The 23,944-nt window shown below is 44.9% G+C and overlaps 1 pseudogene; it reads right to left on the reverse strand.

Moving 5' to 3' along the window:
- Window positions 1–23,215, reverse strand: part of LOC135513618 (calcineurin-binding protein cabin-1-like) — an 83,272-nt pseudogene extending 60,057 nt beyond the window's left edge.
- Between the last annotated feature and the right edge of the window lie 729 nt (window positions 23,216–23,944).

Below are 23,944 nucleotides of genomic sequence, written 5' to 3' on the forward strand. Positions count from 1 at the left end.
TCTTCAACCACTTTGAGGAGCTGGTGAAAAGACTGTGGTCCAGCCGCTTTATACCACCGATGGTCAGAGCCCTGGAGTCTATGGGTCTTGTGCCATCTATTCCCAGAGTTACAGGGTAACCAAGGCTTTCCTACATGAACTGAAGGAGATGATCTACATCCACGAGAAACTCAAAGAAATCCGGCACACACTGGTGGACAAAAACAAATCCAAGGAAGCTTTGGTGGCTGATGTGGTGACTTTCTGGCTCAATAAACCAAGAGAACGAGTAATAATTAATATATTTTTATTTAAATGTAAAGGAATGGGTAACTATATGCATATGATGTTAGAGAATAAATACATTTTTTCTTTTGAGAGAACTTACAAATGTTATGCAGCAAATTATTGAAAATAAAGTGAACAATTTATCGTTCTACACAACCCACAATACTACTACTGCAGAGTGTGCTAAAAATGGAGCAAACCATGAATCATGTAAGAAACGGGCGAGAGTCTACAATGGACACAACTGGATGATTCTGAAGAACTAGAAACATCCTTGTCTAAGATTTTACTTTATTTGTTTGAAACACCATTTAATTGTAACATGTGTCATATTTGTTGTTTATATACTTATATAACAGATGTGTGTGTTTTAAAAATTCAGAGACACAAGCCTGTAAATGTAAACCAAGTACACAAGGTGTTGCATGCATGTGTCGCTGAGTAAACAGGCTCTAATATCCTGCTACGTATCCTGATTAGTCTGCATATGTAATACTTGATGTTTGCAAAAATAAAATTCAAAATGAAACGTCGTTATTTGAAAGGGGCTCATTAATGTTATTGTACATCAGAGAGGCAAGAAGGATGGCGGAGCAGATTTTGAAAAACATTTATTATACCCCCTCTAACCCAGGGTCTTATGGGGGAAGGAGAGGTTCCAGAGAGCTATAGCCGAAGAAACAGGTAGCAGGTTAGGCGCTGCTCAAGTGAAATGAATGGCGAGCAGTACAGGATGCTTACACTCTGCATAAACCTGTGCGAAAACAATTCCTAACCATCCCTTGCCCAGTTTCAGGCAGATCTGTGTGACATGCAGGCTCTTGCAGATAAAAATGGAAATCGCTACATGCTAACGGTTATAGACATTCTCTAAAATAGCATTTGTAAGGGTCTTTAAAAACATTATTGGGGCAGAGGTGACCCGGGCCTTTGACTATCTTAAAGGAAGGAGGAGCACCCAAGAAAGTGCCGACTGACTGAGTTTATCTTTTTAATAATACTTTTCAGAAACTCATGAAAAAGCACAATATCGTACATTTTACTACAGGTTCGGATTTGAAAGCTTCAGTTGTTGAACAGCTTTCACAGAACAGCTTTAACAGAAATTTGAAGGAGAGGATGTGGAAATACTTTACAGCTCACAACACACAGATATATCGATATTGTTCAAGATTTAGTAAAGGGTTACAACTACCATAAGAGTATGCGGATGGAACCCTCCGAGGTCTTTAAAAATCTGAATGGTTTGTTCCCCTTCATCGTAAGAAAATAATTGATTTTAAATTCATAGTGGGGGACTTGGTAGGTATATCCAAGTTGAGGTGTGTTTGACAAAAAATATGAGCAAGGTTACAGCGATGAATTGTTCACAGTTACCGAATGTCTACCACATATACCCCTGTCTACCACATATACCCCCTGTCTACCACATATACCCCCTGTCTACAAGTAAAAAGATTATGGATGGGGAGCTTATAGCTTATGAGAAGGAACTACAGAAGGTACGCTTGGGTAAAGACAACGTCTTTCACGTGAAGGAGATTCAGGAATCAAAAGAGAGAAAATGAAATTTAAAAAAAAAATGGGTGTTGGTCCGTTGGAAAAACTGGCCCCAAAAGTTCAACAGTTGGGTATTAGAGGACGAGGTGGTGGAGACAGTAGGGGTTAACTTAAACCCTCATGCATGATAATAATGCCATCATTCGAGTGTACACAGGAGTGCATCATGGAACACAATGGATTCTACCCGACTCTCTGCGTCTGCACACACACACACACACACACACACACACACACACACACACACACACACACGCATGTATGAATAACCAAAGTTCAAATTATACAATTTTCCATAGCCTATATTTATCAGAGACCTGGAAAGTAGGTCTCAGTGAGATTACATACCCCCATAGTTGGTATAATATCAAGGATAAGGACCATTATTGCAAAAGGATATTGGAACCGCCGCCTGATTTTGCCAAGCTATCGGTCATTGTTTAAAAACAATATTAACAAACAAACTAACAACCAGGACTAGTGCATAGTAATGTTAGCCAGGTGAGCCAGCCAGGGTAGCAGAAACTTGATGGCGGAGCTGGCTTGGTGAACTGTGGAACTTACAATGAACAGGTTTGTCTTGTTCTCCTCATAGAAAAGTCCTCGTGCTGGCATATGCTTCAGCTGTTGCCATGGGACACTGCTTCCTAGCAACACATCACGTGGCCACCGCAGATTCTGTGAAAACAAAACAAAAATTCAGAAAACGTGGGGGATGCCCCTCAAGAGGAAGACCACAAACCACAAACACGAGACAAAGAAAAAGGTGAAAATGTTACATCATACCACAAGCGTCATTGAATCAATCATTTTCAGATGCATCATCCACTACAGTACCTAACATCACTGTATTGTTACCTTGTTCTGTCATAGCAGCTCCAATGGCCATTAACTGTAGTTTGACTTCAGCTACAGTCACTTTGTACTGTTAATTTGTTGACATGCAAGGGGTACTCCTTTTAAATCAGCACTGATGTTTTTATTAGATAGTGGAGAGGTTGGGTTAGGCTGTGGAATGGCCATTCAGATAGAACATATCGCTGACAAGACATTTCCACCACTGCCTTTTTGAAAAGCCAACTCTAGCCACTGAGCTGTAAAAACCCAGTGCCAAATGATCGGAGATTACAGGCCCTCCTGCCAATCCCTGACTTCCTTAATGAGTCTCACACTGACGGTCCCAGCCAATGCAGGTTTAGCCTAACTGTTTCTGGGAGCAAAACAGGCTTTAGTAGTAGGGTGCAGTTCACCCTCGTACAACTATGATTCTCCCACAGGGTCACGTCAGTGTTATTTTCTGGGTTTCAATAATGTATCATATCAATAAAGTTGGTCCAGGAATTTGGCATCTCTCCTGGACCAGCTATCAGGAAAGCTCAGCAGACATCTGTTTCAGCAGGGAAGGCCTTGTACATGAAGTTCCATACCAAAGTCAAGTGTTGTGGACAGATGTAAATTATCATATTTAATGACAAATTTCTGAAAGCCATCAGAATTTTTTTAAAGGTTCTGCACAAAGGAATCAGAGGTAGGCTATTTAATTTCTCAACTATCCATCCACCACACATTCCTGTTACAATAGGGCAAATCAATGTAACAGGGTGATGCTGAGACTCAGATTTTTCACTTTAAAATATAAACCAAACAAAAACCAATGATTGCAAAGTTGAAAAAAATAAAATGACTCCGCATCACTTTGTTACCGTGGAATTTGCTCAATAATAACCCATAGCCCATAGTATTCGCTGAGAAACGTACGATAACATTAGCTTGTAATTCAAACCCCAGAAGAAGTAGGATTTGTCGTGAAAAACAAACAGGGTTGTCACTTATTAACCAAGAGGGCTATAGACCTGAACAGCCACAATGCTGCCTCTGGTCTGTAACGCTGAGCCGTAGGTAGTTACTTGACAATTTAGCAGAACAGCTCAACTCCTTGTTTTTCATTCAGCTCCAAAAGGAAATGTCATACGGAACCAACTATTTCACTTACCTTGAGGACTCACTTCTTAAAACAGGTGCTCTGTGATTGAGATGCTTTATCCATTTTTGTCAAGCCTAAAACACTGGGGCAGTAAACTACAGCCAGTCAGGGGCCCAGGTCAGTCTACCTGACTGAAAGAATCCTAATCTAAATATGAAAAGCATGCTCTGAGAACAGCTACATAACAGTCTCAATAGGTAATAAAAAATAAAAAAAGAGAACAGCAACAGTTCACTAGTCTGTTATTAAATGACCAAAACTCTGCCCTGGAAATGGGTTAACCCAACCTCATTGAATTGGGATCAGCAGTCCCATATGAGGGTCTGACTGACAAAGTGCTGACTGTAGGGTGTCACGACACTTAACAGTCTAGCTGTGCCAAACCTGGCTGAGAGAGCACTGTGCTGCTGCCACCCACGCACACCTCTGCACACAGAGCCTTGTGTCCAATGCACACTCTGCTGTTTCAGCACCTACTATACTATACGGTCACATTAACCCCACAGTCCCACAGGCAAACTAGCACAATTGATAAGAGGAAGTCAGAGTCCAAGCCAAACAAACTACAGACATGCAATTCTTAGAAAAACACCATCTATTTGAATACCAATATACCATACCTGAGGAAATGGTGGAAACTAGATTCATGATTTCAGATCTGAGGGTTTTAAATGTCAAAGTTAATTGCAGGAAATGCCACTGATGATAAGAGTAGGGGCGAATATTCTGTCAAAACATTCTGTGAATGAATGTTAGCGAACCATATATGATATGGAGGGAGGGTGGACAAACTAACCTGTTGGGTCTTGCTGTTGATGGAGAAGGCCAGACGGTAGAGGCTCTTGTCGTGCTGAGGGAAGCAGCTCAGGCAGAAGAAGACACTACGGACACACACGTCCAACAGCATGCGACAATGCTCAGTAGGGAGGGCCTTGGGCACCTCAACCATCTCTGGGGGGTCCTGGTGAGTGGACGAGGCCTTTGGTCAGGTGGATGGAACAGGCAGTGGATGAGAGCAGGGATCCATGGTTGGCTTTAGCACATCAGCCTCAGGTACTGTCACTGACATGGTGTCTACTACTTCTTGGTCTTCCAGCAAGATTTACGGTACCGTCCTCGTTGCTTTTTTCCAACCACGTGAACTTGAGGAATTCAGGGTTTAAAAAGAGGAGATTTTCAAACATTAACATGATCCAGTCTCAATATGTCCTACCCTCTCTAAAACACAACATTTGACTTCCACAATATCACTAAAGAACATCCCATTTAGGAAATAATAAAGGGTAGAATGTTTTATCCTGAAATGCAGTAATGGAAATGCAAACAAAATCCACCTATGTCTTCAACTGTAGGCTGGCCCTCCTTGATGGGGGTGATGTTCTCAGATGAAGAGGCACTGCCCTTCCCAGACTGAAGCTGAACATGGCTACTGTCCTGGGAGCTGGCGGGGTCTGTGAAGGTCTCCTGGGTGGAGTTGGAGTCCGACAGCGTCACCACCACGCTGTCCTGACTGCGTTCTGCCAGGAGTCACAAACACAGGTCATGTGGCCAACTCTGAGTCTGGCCTGGGTGCCAGTCACACCCATGGACCATCCTCTGGGTTCTCAAGGGATCAATCACAAAGCTGTTAAGGTTACCATTCAGGAATAAAATAGGTATGTAGATCCCATGAAAGGGGGTAAGTGTGCATAGCAGTGTAAAATCTCTATACACATCAGTATCATCAGCAGGAGAGCCATTATAGTAATCGTACAAACATAAAAAGCACTAGACCTTAGTCAGCACCCAAGCCAATGAAAAACTAGGTGCCTGCCTTCTTCCTAAGCACATTGTGCAACCTCAGCAAGAAGCTGCAGTCCTCTGCAGACAATAATCAAATTAGCAGGAGGGAAACACAGTTCTATGAAAGGAGCTCAGGGGACTTGTTAAAGGCCTCCTGTAATTCCAGCCCAAAAATGTAGCCGATAGAGGTGTTGCAAGAAGGATTGCCCCTTAAAAAGAAGTGTGGGGTAGTGACGAAGTTGTGAACATTGTGGAACTCATTCCGGGACACCTTTACATTGAATAATTGTTTCCCCTAAAATTGTGCATATCAATAATGTCCTGAAGATGGATATAAGAGCAGTTTGTGGGAGGGACTTAAGTTCAGTACAATTCAGGGATGCCAGCTACATTGGACACCTGGGAAGGCAGTAATCATGTCAAGTTCTGGGGTGACTTAAAAGATATCGGGAGTTTGTTTTAAAACACTCAAAAAAAAGCTCCATTCCTGATTTGACAATAGTACTCCTCGTAATTGCTGAGAGATTGCTTACTGTTAGCATGACGTGTTTCAAACAGGCATTAAGCAAGAAGGGCTTGGCACCCACTGGCAAACCTGCCTGCACATGGTAGTTTATTTCTGCCATCTAGCTCAAAGGATGTGTGCCAATGAGGTGCCAACCACATTCTGACTGATTTGGCATTATATCATATCAACGGAACACAATTTCAATAGAAAACACTAACTATGGCATAACTTTCAAATACAATCAAATAGGTTAAGATCTTTGTTGCAAACGTTAGCCAACACCAAAACACAAGTCAAAAAGTAGCCCACGGTCCAAGTCACACCATTCAGTGGATTGTTTGAGAGAGGACTGAATTTGTCCAGTGACAGCATTATTCCTTGGGATCTACATGCATATAAACGACAAAGCAGGTGGCAGAAACAAGCAGGCAGGAATGACAGAAAAACGGGCAACATGGGCAATAAGGCTGCAGTATTCAGACATTCAAGCTAGACAGGGCAACATGGGCAATAGGGCTGCAGTATTCAGACATTCAAGCTAGACAGGGCAACATGGGCAATATGGCTGCAGTATTCAGACATTCAAGCTAGACAGGGCAACATGGGCAATAGGGCTGCAGTATTCAGACATTCAAGCTAGACAGGGCAACATGGGCAATACGGCTGCAGTATTCAGACATTCAAGCTAGACAGGGCAACATGGGCAATAGGGCTGCAGTATTCAGACATTCAAGCTAGACAGGGCAACATGGGCAATAGGGCTGCAGTATTCAGACATTCAAGCTAGACAGGGCAACATGGGCAATAGGGCTGCAGTATTCAGACATTCAAGCTAGACAGGGCAACATGGGCAATACGGCTGCAGTATTCAGACTTTCAAGCTAGACAGGGCAACATGGGCAATAGGGCTGCAGTATTCAGACATTCAAGCTAGACAGGGCAACATGGGCAATAGGGCTGCAGTATTCAGACATTCAAGCTAGACAGGGCAACATGGGCAATAGGGCTGCAGTATTCAGACATTCAAGCTAGACAGGGCAACATGGGCAATATGGCTGCAGTATTCAGACATTCAAGCTAGACAGGGCAACATGGGCAATATGGCTGCAGTATTCAGACATTCAAGCTAGACAGGGCAACATGGGCAATATGGCTGCAGTATTCAGACATTCAAGCTAGACAGGGCAACATGGGCAATATGGCTGCAGTATTCAGACATTCAAGCTAGACAGGGCAACATGGGCAATATGGCTGCAGTATTCAGACATTCAAGCTAGACAGGGCATAGGGGAAAAACAACATGCTGAAGGATGTTTTTACAGTATAATGCAAAGATAATTTGCAAAGCCATTTGTAATGAATGGTCAGTTTACATTCAACATACACAACCAACAGCATTTATTTAATGACACAGTTTCACTTGTGGCAAATATTTGTGTTTACCCTTGACGTTTTTGCAACAATGTAAACAACACACAATGCTGCTGTGAATATCATTTCAGTTATGGGACATGCTGGAGAAAAGGTAACCAGAGCCAATTGTACATTCCTGTAAGTAGCCCTAAGTTTCTATAAGGGAAAGCTACTAAGAATACTGCTTCATACATTGCATTTCAGCTTTTTTCAGGAACATATTAGGCAAATCTGGCCTCATTTCCTACTAAGTATGAACTGACACACAAACACACTTTTTTTGTACAGTGTTGTTACATGATTGCTTCCCCTCCAAAATATGCTCTTAAAAATGGTTCATAAATTTAAACGTAGGTTTAGTGCACTCAGATGTGGCACATTTTTAAAAGATGCAGAATACACACTGTGGTGAAGGAGCTCACCAACAACAATTGGGAGTTAAGAGTAAACTGCTTGTGTCTGTCATCACACTACTGTCATGCAATGTTAAGTGTTAAAATGTAGAGCAAAGTTGCATTAGTGCATTAACTGATATCATATTGTGTTGGTAATTCATTTTTATAGTGAAGGATTTTTAACCCTGCTCTTATATTGTCTGTCAATATCATCTATATTTGGACAGTATAGGTCTAGTAAAGTAGAATATTTGAAATGACTCTTTACAAGGTGAGTGATTCACCCCACTCTAGTATTTTGAAAGAGGACATTAATGTGTACTCTAAATGCAGCCCCTTCTCCACCCCTCCCTACTGTTCCAACTGACAGGTAATACTCAAGCAGCACTAGACTTTGGTTTAGTAATGAATCTGCACAGTGAGAGGCATATTACAGAAACCAGGTAAAAGTGTCAGAATAGCTACCAAAAGTTCCTTGACACATAATATTTATATCAAGACAAGCTTAGGACAAGTAAACTGCCTCCCTCTATAAGTGTCCTGTCAGTGTGACAAAATCTTAAATTGAGCTCAGTCGTTTCAAGTGAACCTGTAGTGAAATGTCATTGCCAGGACAATGCAGCAACTGTTCCCTGGGATCAGGTAAAACCTCTCAATGGAAGCCTGGCTGTGTCTTGCCTGTGGCTCTGTGTTGGTCATATGAGTCTAGAGTCAACACACTAAAAGCCTGCTGTGTCCAGAACAGAGCTCTCTTTTACTGGCCATTACCCCCTCTAAAAGACACCACACCTTACAGAGAACATATCGATATTCAAGTCTAAAGCGATAGCCAGCAAGCTTGCATTCTTTCATAAAATAATTGCCCTGCTATGATTTGATTAGTAAGAAGTCATCAGAAAAACCAGATGAAATCAAAAGTTAAAACCGGATGCGCTGGACCTTGTTTATCTCAATATCAAATAATTTCTGGGTAACAATTAAGTATCTTACTGTGATTGTTTTCAATTCAAATGAGAAACAAAAATAGCTTTGTAGCAAAGAGCAATTTCTCAATCAAGAATGCTGCTAGGACTGTCTGGGAGTGATCTGAAAAGGGAGGGGGAAACTGAAAGTCAACTATTATTGGCAGAGAGGTTTGGAAGTCTTTCTTATTGGCAGGCCACCAAAATAGGCTGAAATTGCAGGCTCTTTTTAAAACAACTCTCACACTAAAAAGGAAATTATTACATTATTATTCCCACCTCATGGTGCTCCCGAGTGGCGCAGCGGTGTAAGGCACTGCATCTCAGTGTTAGAGCAGTCACTACAGACCCTGGTTCGATTCCAGGCTGTACAACCAGCCGTGATTGGGAGTCCCATAAGGCGGCGCACAATTGGCCCAGCGTCGTCCGGGTTTGGCCGGGGTATGCCGTCATTGTAAATAAGAATTTGTTCTTAACCGACTTGCCTAGTTAAACAAAGGTTAAATAAAATAAATTATTTTTAAAAAAGTGGAAATATATATATATAAAAACAGGAAAATCAAGTTGACTGCATTGGTCTTTAAAATTAGAAGCTAAAACTTTATCAAATCAAAAGCCAAGAAGATCTATTCTCAATCTAAATGGCTTCATAAGAGGTGATGAGAACCGTCACTCTCCTCACCCCAACCTGGGCTTGAACCAGGGGCCCTCCGCACATAGCAACAACAGTCATCATCTAAGCATTGTTACCTATCTCTCCACAGCCCTTGCAGAGCAAGGGAAACAACTACTTCAAGGTCTCAGAGCAAATGACATCACCGATTGAAATGCCACTAGCGCGCACTGCTAACTAGCTAGCCATTTCACACTGGTTACATATGGATTCAAGCTCTGCTGAAGTTACAATAGAAAACAATGTCATCAAAAGGCAAGGGAAATAAAGGAAAAGAGGGTGACCAGCACAAACTTCTACATATTAACACACACAGGCCAGGAAGCCCTCTGACAAACTACCTTCACACCTCGGTTTGCCTAAACTAAATGCTATTGCATTTTTATAGAGCAGTAAAACAATATCCAAATAACCTGAGATACCATATTGCCCAATTCCCCAAGACATCCCAATCACCCAGTGCTAATTGAGTCATCACTGGAACCAGAGCCATTATCATCATAGTGATTATCCTCATAACAAACACTACTCCCCAGCCCCAATGGGCCCAACCCCAGAGAACAATGGGGCCAACCCCAGAGAACCAGAGTCTAGGACTGGGACTGTACCATCAGCTCCTCCTCATACTGTTTCCTCATCTGCTGCAGCCGGAGGGTGTTACGTTTGGTCTGCTGCTGCCGGAGGGTGTTACGTTTGGTCTGCTGCTGCCGGAGGGTGTTACGTTTGGTCTGCTGCTGCCGGAGGGTGTTACGTTTGGTCTGCTGCTGCCGGAGGGTGTTACGTTTGGTCTGCTGCTGCCGGAGGGTGTTACGTTTGGTCTGCTGCTGCCGGAGGGTGTTACGTTTGGTCTGCTGCTGCCGGAGGGTGTTACGTTTGGTCTGCTGCAGCCGGAGGGTGTTACGCTTGGTCTGCTGCAGCCGGAGGGTGTTACGCTTGGTCTGCTGCAGCCGGAGGGTGTTACGCTTGGTCTGCTGCTGCCGGAGGGTGTTACGTTTGGTGTAATCGTGGTCGACCAGAGTGGCCGTGTAAGGTGGGGACGTCAGACCTGCAGCGTTGGAGGGGAGGGAGGCCCCATGAACATCGATCACACACAGATGACACAGCAGTGGGAGTCCTCGTCCATCATGGAGAGGGGCTTCTCCCTGAGGTGAGAGAGGGGGTGGGGACAAAACAAAAGGTTGGGCCAGAGGGGGAGAATTATGTTTTTCCTTTTGGTTTGTAGTCGAGTCACAGAATGAGTTTTATAAGACAGAGCATAGATCCCAGGCTAAGGTCCCTCACTTTTCGTTGGACCTGGGCCTGCCCTTCGCTTCCCCCCTGGCGAAGGGTCCAGTGGCCACCTCAGCCAGGATGTTGAAGAAGATCATGCTCCAGGTCTGGTTCCTCAGACTCCAGCAGCTTGAGGAGAGTGGCGCTCAGATGGAAGTACAGCTAGGGGGAGAGAGATGCCAGAGAGTCACACAGCTTTAATAACAGAGTTATACTCTCTCTCTATATATCTATTATTGAACAAAAGACTAGACCTAGAAACCCTTGGGTTTAAAACAAGTGCACCTCCAGGGCCTCCATAGACAAGTCAGGGGAATTGTGGTAGTGTATCTGGCAGCTCCCTTGTGCAGATAATGTGCGGCCTGCATGGGAAGAGAAAGAGACGAGAGCATCAGATCTTCATCTGATGGCTGTTAATAACACAGGATGAAAAGCTGGTTGCCATGGTCAATATCTTTCAATGGTCAAATATCAGCCTTTAATGTACTGGAAAAACAAACAGATACATAGTGATTCTAGTGTAAGCTATAGGATGGCGCTATAGAATGGAAGTACTGGGTCTGGAGAGGTGAATAGGCAGTGAAGGTAACAGGGAAACACATACAGACAGAACTGCTTCATCGGACCTCTGACTTCCTAGTTTCCCTATAACTCACATCCCCTTCCCCCTCTTCCACTGTACTGACCTCCATGAAGATTTCTGCTCCGTTGAGCCCAAGGGCTCCCCTGTCTGTATAAATCTAGTCTGCAAGGCAGACCAATGAATCACTTGAGTCCACAGATTGTTTCCCCTGCTGTGCACCTGTTTGTAGAGCTGGATGTATTCCCGGGGTGGCTGCTTGCGTTTCTCAGCTATCTTCCCCAGCATGTAGTGAATGAACCACTCTTCCACATCCCTATCCCCCTCACACCGAAACACGTCTCCAGCATGGTCTCTCTCCTCCATCTGAAATACACACACACAAACAAACCGCTACTGTCAACAGTGATCAATTTACTGAACAATGAATTCACACACAGCAGGACTAGAAGTGACATCCATGAAGTTTAGAAAAGTAGAACACAGTGCATATGAGTATTCTGTACACTGGTTGTCCACTGCACCGGTTTGATGACCTCGGAGGGAAGCTCAGTCCTCCACTGTTTGAGTTGGCGCGAGGTGAAGGAGTACACGGCGTAGGACATTGTGCTGTACTCGATCCACAGAGCCAGGTTGGTGCTGTCCATCTCCAGGGCCCTCAAAGTAGTTGAACACAGCCATGGAGTGCTTCCACATGGGGCCATCGCTCTTCAGTTCAATAGAGTTTAACTTGTCCAAGGACACACACACAGCGTTGAGCATGCCAAGGAAATGTCATTATCATCATGACAGGAAATTCACTTGTAAGGTAAAATACTTAAAGCAAGCAACTCAAGGTAATATGAGCATCTTAAAAAGCACAACCACAATTACATTTGACTTGTTTTTTCCCTGACCTGTTTGGACACAGATGTCATGCATATAGAACTTAACGGCCTTGGACTGTTCTAAAAGAACTAGTCAGCCAGGAGGGAGAAGATCTCGACAGCAGGGGGTGCTGGAGCACCCCTCTCAATGTGCTGGAGCACCCCTCTCAATGTACCGGCTCCTGGGTGGGAACACAACGACTGGATGATCTACTATGCTGCTACTGTCAGGTCTGACAGCAGTCTTACAGATGCAACTAGAATCTGATACATGTAGAGATCCTCTCTAATCCTGATTTGAGATGGGAGTACTTAACAGGACCTATCAAGTCTCCCATTTTGATCAATGTGTGATTTATAAAGGTTTCTGCTATTGTGCAGGTGCATTCAATTTGTAAATCAGACATGTAACTACCAAAATAAAATGATAAAAGGGCTCCAAATATATTGAAAGCAGCTGCTTCCAAACAGTTGTGGTTCCTGAGTTAATTAAGCAATTAACATCCCATAATGCTTAGGGCCATGTATAAAAAAAATGCCCAGTTGCCCATTATTTTGGCTACCATGGGTAGAAGAGATCTCAGTGCGGGGTCTCAAAAGGAGCATAGGGGGTTTAAAGTGTGTAGGTGTCAGTCAGTCACCAGATCTCAAACCAACTGAACACTGGAAGATTCTGGAACAGCGTTTTACACCACCATCAACAAAACACCAAATTATGTAATTTCTTGTGGAAGAATGGTGTCGCATCCCTCCCAATAGAGTTCCAGACACTAGTAGAATCTATGCCAGGGCGCATTGAAGCTGTTTTGGCGGCTTGTAGTGGCCCAATGCCTTGTTAAGACACTGTTGGTATTTCCTTTATTTTGGCAGTTACCTATATATTTCAATGCATAATGACTTGTACAGTGTCATTACCTATAATGAATGGTCATGACGTGATGTATAGGCCTAAACAGCAGGGTTGTGGTCAATTCCAATAAATTAACTCATGAAGTGGAGAATTTACATTGAAATCAATTCAAATTTCAAATATCTTTAAGTTACAGAATTGGAATGAGACTTCGAGTGTTTGAATTGGAATTGAAATAGTAAAAAGTCTCTTTGGAATTCAATATTTGTACAGTTCACAGTCAATGGAATAAATGCACAAAAACGGACCTCTGAATAGGTTTAAAAATCATTTCAATTTGTATTACTATATTTCTAGTATCGCTAGGCTATCTAAACAGTGACATAGTGACATCGGTCTGAAAGCCTGAGGGAATTTGGATTTGTGGATAATATTGAATTGGGAATTGAATTATTGGAATTCAGAGTGACCTGGAATTTAAATTGAATTTACAGGTAGAGGGAATTTAATTCTAATAGAATTTACGGAATTAACCCCAACTCTGCTAAACTGTTCTACATGACAACATGTAAAGTCAGGCTGTGGCTACGTCCAGTCAATTAGCATTTGTGACTCATAAATGCCCCACACTGACCTTTAAAGGTGGTGAGGGTAGGTAGCAACACATCTGCCACGCTGATTCTCAACACTGGAGCCCCCCCAGGGGTGCGTGCTCAATCCCCTCCTGTACTCCCTGTTCAGCCACGGCTGCCTGGCCAGGCACGACTCCAACACAGTCATTATGTTTGCATACGACACAACAGTGGTAGGCCTGATCACCGACAACGACGAGACAGCCTATAGGGAGGAGGTCAGAGACCTAGCCGGGTGGTGCCAGAATAACAACCTATCCCTCAACGTAACCAAGACTAAGGAGATGATTGTGGACTACATGAAAAGGAGGACCGAGCACGCCCCCATTCTCATCGACAGGGCTGTAGTGGAGCAGGTTGAGAGCTTAAAGTTCCTTGGTGTCCACAACAACGAACTTGAATGGTCCAAACACACCAAGACGGTCATGAAGAGGGCACGACAAAGCCTATTCCCCCTCAGAAAACTAAAAAGATTTGGCATGGGTCCGGACTCCGGAGACCCTCAAAAGGTTCTTCAGCTGCAACATCGAGAGCATGGTTGCGTCACTGCCTGGTACGGCAATTGCTCGGACTCCGACCGCAAGGCACTACAGAGTGTAGTGCGTACGGCCCAGCACATCACTGGGGCTAAGCTGCCTGCCATCCAGGACCTCCACACCAGGCGGTGTCAGAGGAAGGCCCTAAAAATGGTCAAAAACCGTTCTCTCTTCTACCACATGGCAAGCGGTACCGGAGTGCCAAGTCTAAGACAAAAAGGCTTCAGGAGTCTTATTGGGGTAAAAATTGTTGAACAGGTAATCAAATGGCTACCCAAACTATCTGCATTGTGTGCCTCCCCAACCCCTCTTTTACACTGCTGCTATTCTCTGTTTATCTTGCTTATCTTATCTTGTAGCTGTCAAACTGAGGTACTCTTGGGCTTAAAGTACTGGAACATGAAGAGGGTGTGGCTCCAAAGGAGTTCCACCTGCTCTCCTTAGAAAAACACAGTTAGTTATGATGATAAGCAAAACATTTATTGTACTGTTAAAAAAAATCCTAGTACTAACGCACGCATGCACACACTTTTTAAAACTCGCCACCAAAGAGTTTGCCCTAAGATTCAACTCTTCCTAAATGAAACCCTGGTGATTCCCTCTAGCATGATAAGGGACTAACAGCACAGGCTGGTACATTTTGATGCAGAGGCAGTCAGTTAATTAATCTCATTCAAACTCCCTGAAAGTGAATCAATTGCTTTCTTCCTCCTGTATTGACCTGCTCGGGTGGAGTTCCTGGGTCATATGACTCAGTGGACCAACCAGTAGTTAATTAGTCGGGGGACTGCATTCATTAACTAATGAACCTTGTCCCTTTGGAACAGAGTCTATTCATCATGCAATTACTGCGTATCACAGTTACACTACAAGCCAATCCCAGTGAGTAAACAACCTAATGTGGAATTGACCACCACCTAGTGGCCAGTTGAACACATTACAGGATCTCTGTTAGCTAATCCTCAGATATGTGAATGGCATTGAAAGATTGACAGTAATATAACATTAAGAGGGCTGGGTGTTTGACCTGTTGAGCAGAGTGCTCCTCCAGATAACGGGCCATGATCTTCTTGCTGGGGTAAGCATACAGGCAGTAGAAGCAATGCTCAACGCCCATCTCATCTTTGTAGGGATGAGTATCCTCCACTTTAGAGGGAGACGCCTCTTTCTCCAGAACACAAACCTGAACCATGAACATGAATACAACAATGAGGTTAGTTCTATCCTGATTAAACTTTGACAAATACTTTGAAAGATATTAGAAACTAATTCAAACCATATCATAGGAAAACAAAAACAGAATGTCCACACAATCTCAGCTCTGTTGACCGACTCACAAGGCACCTGAACAGAGCTCCATCTGAGTTGCAGCACCAGGAGCGGCGGCCCAGGTACTCATGGGCCAGGTTGAGCAGCATCAGGGAGGGCAGAATGGGGGTGTTAGAGCAATCTGAAGAGAGTTACAGGAAACAGCAAGACATTTTAGGTCTTCCAACATAGATTTAAATAGGGCATTATAGCAGTTTTTTTTGTACCTTTATTTAACCAGGCAAGTCAATTAAGAACAAATTCTTATTTTCAATGACGGCCTAGGAACAGTGGGTTAACTGCCTGTTCAGGGGCAGAATGATAGATTTGTACCTTGTCAGCTCGGGGGTTTGAACTTGCAACCTTCCAGTTACTAGTCCAACACTCTAACTACTAGGCTACCCTGCCACCCCAGTTATGAACAGGATGGACTTCACCACCACCACCACCACCACCACCACACACACACACACACACACACACAAAAGTATGTGGACACCCCTTCAAATTAGTTGGTTCAGCTATTTAAGCCACACCCGTTACTGACAGATGTAAAAAAAAAAAAAAAAAAAAAATGCACACAGCCATGCAATCTCCATAGAGAAACATTTGCAGTAGAATGGCCTTACCGGAGAACTCAGTGACTTTCTAACAAGCCACCTTTCCAACAAGTCAGTTTGTCAAATGTATGTCCTGCGAGAGCTGCACTAGTCCACTGTAAGTGCTAAACCACAAAGCGGTAGGCCACACAAGCTCACAGAACGGGACCAGCGAGTGATGGAAGCACGTAGCGCTTAAAAATCATCTGTCTTCAGGTTGCAACACTCACTACGAATTCCAAACTACCTCTGGAAGCAACATCAGCACAATAACTGTTCATTGGGAGCTTCATTAAATGGGTTTTTATGGCCGAGCAGCCGCACACAAGCCTAAGATCACCATACACAATGCCAAGTGTCAGCTGGAATGGTGTAAAGCTCGCCGCCATTGGACTCTGGAGCAGTGGAAACGTGTTCTCTGGAGTGATAAAGTGCATTGGAGAAGTTGTACCCACTGTGAATATTAAAACCTACCATAACCAGAAACCGTGGATAGACGGAATTCGCGCAAAACAAACCGCGAACCACCGCGTTTAACCACGGAAAGATGACTGGGAATATGACTGAATATAAACAGCGTAGTTATTCCCTCCGGGAATAGGCAATCAAACAAGCATAATGTCTGTAAAGGGACAAAGTGGAGTCGCAATTCAACGGCCCAGACACGAGACGCATGTGGCAAGGTCTACAGGCAATTAAGGACTACAAAAGGAAAACCAGCCACGTCACAGACGTCTTGCTTCCAGACAAACTAAACACCTTCTTTGCCCAGTTTGAGGATAATAGTGCCACCGACGCGGCCCACTACCAAGGACTGAGGGTCCCCCCTCTCCTTCTCCATGGCCAACAGGAGTAAGACATTTAAATGTGTTAACCCTCGCAAGGCTGCCGGCCCAGACGGCATCCCTAGCTGCGTCCTTAGAGCATGTACAGACCAACTGGCTGGTGTTGGTGTGTTTACAGACATATTCAATCGCTCCCTATCCCAGTCCGTTGTCCCCACATGCTTCAAGATGGCCACCATTGTTCATGTACCCAAGAAAGCAAAGGTAACTGAACTGGAGGACTATCGCAATCACTTGTCATCATGAAGTGCTTTGAGGCTAGTTAAGGATCATATCACCTCTACCTTACCTGACAACCTCGGCCCACTTCAATTTGCTTACTGCCCCAATAGATCCACAGAAAATGCAATCGCCATCACACAGCCCTATCCCATCTGGACAAGAGGAATACCTATGTAAAAATGCTGTTCATTGACTACAGCTCAGCATTCAACACTATAGTATCCTCCAAGCTCATCATTAAGCTTGTGGCCCTGGGTCTCAACCCAGCCCTGTGCATTTGGGTCCTGGACTTTGTAACGGGCCGCCCCAGGTGGTGAAGGTAGGAAACAACACCTCCACTTCGCTGAACCTCAAAACTGTGGCCCCACAAGGGTGTGTGCTCAGCCCCCTCCTGTATTCCCTGTTCACCCATGACTGCGTGGCCATGCACGCCTCCAACTCAACAGTAGTGGGTGAGGGCAACAGTAGTGGGTGAGGGCACTCGGAGGGGGCTGAGGGCACTCGGAGTGTGGTGTCAGGAAAACTCAATGTCAACAAAACAAAGGAGATAATCGTGGACTTCAGGAAACAGCAGAGGGGTCACCCCCCCCACCCTATCCACATCAATGGGACAGTAGTGGAGAAAGTGGAACGTTTTAAGTTCCTCGGCGTACACATCACAGACAAACTGAAATGGTCCACCCACACAGACAGTGTGGAGAAGAAGGTGCAACATTGCCTATTCAACCTCAGCAGGTTGAAGAAATTTGGCTTGTCACCTAAAACACTCAAACTTTTACAGATGCACAATTGAAAGCATCCTGTCGGGCTGCCTGGTATGGCAACTACACCACCCTCACCTGCAAGGCTCCTCAGAGGGTGGTGCGGTCTGCACAACAAATCACCGGGGGCAAACTACCTGCCCTCCAGGACACCTACAGCACCCGATGTCACAGGAAGGCCATAAAGATCATCAAGGACAACAATCACCCAAGCCACTGCCCGTTCACCCCGCTATCATCCAGAAGGCGAGGTCAGTACAGGTGCATCAAAGCAGGGACCGAGAGACTGAAAAACAGCTTCTATCTCCAGGCCATCAGACTGTTAAACAGCCACCACTAACAGAGATGCTGCTGCCTACATACAGACTCAAATCATTGGCCACTTTAGTAAATGGATCACTAGTCACTTTATACAATGCACTCTAAATAATTCCACTTCAATACTGTTTACACATCTTACATTACTCATCTCATATGTATATACTGTATTTTATACCATCTATTGCATCTTGCCTATGCCGCTCGGTCATCCATATATTTCTATGTACTTATTCCATCCCTTTAGATTTGTGTGTATTAGTTAACAGTTTTGACTGGGCTGAGCGGGAACTGTACTTCCTCAGTGGTAGGGAGGCGAGCAGGCCAGAGGTGGATGAACGCAGTGCCCTTGTTTGGGTGTAGGGCCTGATCAGAGCCTGGAGGTACTGCGGTGCCGTTCCCCTCACAGCTCCGTAGGCAAGCACCATGGTCTTGTAGCGGATGCGAGCTTCAACTGGAAGCCAGTGGAGAGAGCGGAGGAGCGGGGTGACGTGAGAGAACTTGGGAAGGTTGAACACCAGACGGGCTGCGGCGTTCTGGATGAGTTGTAGGGGTTTAATGGCACAGGCAGGGAGCCCAGCCAACAGCGAGTTGCAGTAATCCAGACGGGAGATGACAAGTGCCTGGATTAGGACCTGCGCCGCTTCCTGTGTGAGGCAGGGTCGTACTCTGCGGATGTTGTAGAGCATGAACCTACAGGAACGGGCCACCGCCTTGATGTTAGTTGAGAACGACAGGGTGTTGTCCAGGATCACGCCAAGGTTCTTAGCGGTCTGGGAGGAGGACACAATGGAGTTGTCAACCGTGTTAGATATCACTGCACTGTCAGAATTAGAAGCACAAGCGTTTGCTACACTCACATAAACATCTGCTAACCATGTTTATGTGACCAATAACATTTGATTTGATTATTTTTAATCACGCTTCACCATCTGGCAGTTCGATCGACGAATCTGGGTTTGGCGGCTGCCAGAAGTACACTACCTGCCCCAATAAATAGTGCCACCTGTAAAAGGTTTATAATGGTCTGGGGCTGTTTTTCATGGTTCGGACTAGGCCCCTTGTTTCCAGTGAAGGGAAATCTTAACCCGACAGCATGCAATGACATTGTAGACGATTCTGTGCTTCCAACTTTGTGGCAACAGTTTGGGGAAGGCCTTTCCTGTTTCAGCATGACAATGCCCCTGTGCACAAAGCGAGGTTCCTACAGAAATGGTTTGTGGAGATCGGTGAAGAACAACTTGACTAGCCTGCACAGAGCCTTAACCTCAACCCCAAAGAAAACCTTTGGGAAGAATTGGAATTCCGACTGTGAGCCAGGCTAATCGCTCAACATCAGTGCCCCAACTCACTAATGTTCATGGCTGAATAGAAGCAAGTCCCTGTAGCAATGTTCAAACATCTAGTGGAAAGCCTTCCCAGAAGAGTGGAGGCTGTTATGTCAGCAAAGGCGGGACCAACTCCATATTAATGCCCATGATTTTGGAATGAGATGTTCGATGAGCAGTGTCCACATACTTTTGGTCATGTAATGTACCTTCATCATCCCCTACGAATATATGTGCTGGCAAAGCAGGCAGTTGAAGGCAGCCTCCTCGTGCTTGATGATGTGGTGCAGGAGAATCCAGGGCAGGGCTGAGCTGGACACAGCACACATTTATATATAATTTTCCGTTTCCAAACACACTTTGTCTCTACCAGGTATATTAGTGTGAGTGTTGACCCGGATGAGGTTGTTGGCCAGCCGGGCCATGCTGGTGTAGTGGTTGACGTTGCTCAGGAGCTGAGGGTCCTCTGTGAAGCAGACCTCGAAGCCTCCCAGCAGCGTTGTGATGGTAGAGAACCACTCCTCCTTTGCCGTGTGAGAGCTGACTGGGACAGAGTTGAGCTGCTGCAGGGCTTCCTTCAGGGCAACTTCGGTGCACTCCAGACACTGACGGTAGTCCTTCAGTTTCAACAGGGAGTTCTGGGGCAGAGACGCCAGGAAAAGAGGAAAAATGTCATCATGGTACATATTGTACATTTAATACTGCATTCCTACATCGGTACTACACTGATTAGTAGTGACAACCATGCCTCAAAGAGAAAGACTTGTTGAAACTAAAATAACCATATAAAGACATACTACAGTACATCTACAAAATGATCTATTGCTGTATTAATCCAGAAGGTATACTGCAGCAGTAGCAGCTAGACAAAGTCCAGAGCCATAGCTGAGGGTGGGCTGCAGCAGCCACACCACAGACTCAGTCCCTAGACTCAGACGCTGGATCTCTGCCAGGGACTGACAAGGCTCCAGAGACACCATCTTCTTATCAATCTGTCCATGCAATGGGGAGAAGGGAACACTTGAACCAGACAACTCAAAACCACAAGGGAACTACATGCTCTCATGGGATGGTTGAGGGCCAAGTGAATGTTATTCAAATAGATTATTTGTGCTATAGTTTTACTGTTTAGCTCTTCCACTGACCTCCTCCACCGAGATGGCTGCATCTGCACGCAGGTAGATGGTGTACCTTTCCTCCTCTGTGGTCCGTGCGTGAATCTCTGCAGCATGCCTGCACACACACACATCATAGCTCTCCAGGGCCTGGTCCAGGTCTCCCTGTGAGATGACACAAGCACACAAAGCACGTCTTAGGTTATGGATTACACATGTCAATAGCAAATACATTTACATTACATTTAAGTCATTTAGCAGACGCTCTTATCCAGAGCGACTTACAAATAGGCAAATGTAGATCAGATTGATTTGTCTTAATCATTGAAACTAATATGTGAGATTTATGAGGAAAGAGGTCAGCTCAGTATCATACTAGAAACAAATATTCAAGTGTTATGGTAAATAGTCAAGGAAACATGGGTAAATTATGTTGCAGGATGAATGTGAAGGTTACTTGCAGGGCCAAGAAGCATGCCTTGAGCAAGGAAACACGCACCACCACAGCCACCCAGTTCTCCTCAAACAGGTTCCCCAGCTATAACAGGTCCCCCTCAGAGTGCTGCCCTGGGAACTCTGCATCACACCCAACACTGCTCTGGCCCCCAATGCACTTTCTTGGGGACCCTTCACAATAAAAACACAGAAAGGAATATACCAATATGGTTCATGCAAAAGAAAGAAACCAACAGAAAACTGTATTTCATAAAGAATACCAAAGTACACCAATGTGTTTGACACGTACCACTCTTGCCTTTGCTGTGAGACCACTGCTCCAGCTGAAGCTCCAGACATGATAGGCTCATCAGCTACATTTTCTGCATAAAACACCAATCACAAGTCTTTTACAGACAGCTTGACATTCGCATTAGGTGGAATGTAAAAAACACAGGCAGAGATGTAAGTTTCTCAATTAAAAACGCTGTCAATAAAGTAATATATCAAAAGAGTCAGAATAGAAGTCCTATACCCATTTGTGTTGATTACTGCAGTTGCGGAGTAGAGGGATGGGCAGGCCACTACTGTGCTTCCTCCAACTATGATACACCTCCTGCACCACTGCAGTCAGCCCACGAGGCCACTCCTCCATGAACCTCTGATCCACCGCTTCCAGATAGCACATCGTCATCTCTAATATCCCACCGTTGCTCATATTATTGAGCAGGAAGTTGTGGATATCCTGTTGTTCTGGGGATGAGGAAAGAGTGAGACAATGTAAATCCCATGAGATGTTTAACATCCGACTCTGCATTTCAGTCAGGGAATTGTGTAAATATTGCAGATGGGGATCTGTGAAACTCACTCCACCTGCGCTGCTGAATAGCTATCTTTTCAGAGGGATGAATGTGTAAGATGCCTCAGGAGGGGATTATATGATGCAGTTTGTGAGGCAGAGGACCTGGGTTCGAGCCTCAGTATAAACTGAATCAGGAGGAAGCTGTACTCACTAAACAAGCAGCGTGACGTCATTTACATAAGACATGTACCTGATTCCATGTATTCAGTAGTCTGAAAGGCATGCAGCTTGTGCCATGGAGCAGCTGGAAGTCCTGCTTGATTTCACGCTGGGCCTCCAGGTTACTCAGGCTCTCATCATTTTCCTCAAGGTCAAACTTCTTCAGTCTGAGTGGAACGGAAGAGCCTAGTTATCATCCAATAAGAATATATACTTGCAATGTGTTGATAGTTTTCATGACAATACCTGGATGGTAGGTATTTGAACAGCAGCTCCTGGAAGTCGATCTTCTCCTCCTTGCACTTGGTGTTTATGACCCGACCTGAGCGGCGCTTGGCAGTGTCTCCTCTCAGGGGCCTTCATCACCTTCACCTTTTCAGTGAGCGAGGTTTCCATAGCTGTGAGGGTACAAATGGATCCTTAAACAATAAAACACATTATCAGAGTATACAATAAACCAGTCAATTTGACATGGTATAAATGGTTTCATGCTTGCAAATCAATGGAATTTACATGCTAAATTAGATGAAAAGAAGCTACTGACCAACAGAGGGGGCTGTAGTCTGTGTGATGAACCAGAGGGCTGGGCTGGGACAGTGGTGATGGCTCAGGGAGTGGAGGCAGGGAGATGCTGGGGCTGCTGCTGGGGATGGTCTGGAACTCACTGACAGGAGGAGGGCAGGGCTCAGGAGGCAAGGCCTGGATGCAGTTGGGGTTGCGGTACTGGGACAGGTTGATCCTGCGGCCCAGGCTTGGGCATGGTGGCTCGCAGGGTTGTCTGATGTCTGTACATGGCTAGGAGGCTCTCTCCCATATGAGAATAAGTCCAAAATGCTTTTCGTCAATTAAAACAATGCATTCTTACCCTTAATCACAATGAACAGCAAGCGAGTCAAATGCAAAAAAACAAATACATGTATGAATATTAAAAGCAACGGTCTCCCCTGACAGTAGAAGTAGGGCCGCTTCAGTAACTTCAGTAACATTTGCACGGAGTCCCTCTTCAAAAAAGGCTGCTCTTCAAAGCTTTGCTGATGAAATACAAACAGCCTGGAAAATATTATGATAGATAATTAGGTAACACTTTACTTGGATAGTCCGGAAAGTCCATCTATAGATGCTCTACAGCACATATGTCAGAGTCAAGGCCCGCGGGCCACATCCGGCCCGCGAGAAGGTTTTTTACGGCCCCTGGGATGATCTTGATTTATTATTAGAACCGGCCCGCAGACCGCAGCAAGCCGGCAGCCCGCAGATCTTTTACAGTGTAAGAAACGGAGCATGGTGATTTGCCTTATCACACAGAGGTGCGATGGCTAAGCCAGGGAAAGGTGCTTCAAAGATGTTTCGAGCTTCGTGAGGAGATTTGTCTGTTCTTGGACAGCAAAGGGAAAGACACAACACAACTCCGAGACGAAATGTTTCTGTGTGAAATGGCTTTTCTGTGTGACATTACGAGTCATCTGAATGCAATGAACTTGCAGCTGCAGGGTCGGGATCATGTCATCTCTGATATGTACAGTACAGTGAAGGCATTTAAAACCAAACTGACTCTGTGGGAGACGCAGATGCGGAAAGAAAATTTGAGCCACTTTCCCAGCTGCCAGACCATGAAAGAGAAGCTCTCTACCAGTGCGTTCCCGAGCGCACAGTTGGCTGATAAAATAGGTATGCTTGCCGCTGACTTTCGACGCCGATTTGCTGACTTTGAAGCA

The sequence above is a fragment of the Oncorhynchus masou genome, chromosome 25 (assembly GCF_036934945.1).
Source record: "Oncorhynchus masou masou isolate Uvic2021 chromosome 25, UVic_Omas_1.1, whole genome shotgun sequence".
NCBI lineage: Eukaryota > Metazoa > Chordata > Actinopteri > Salmoniformes > Salmonidae > Oncorhynchus > Oncorhynchus masou.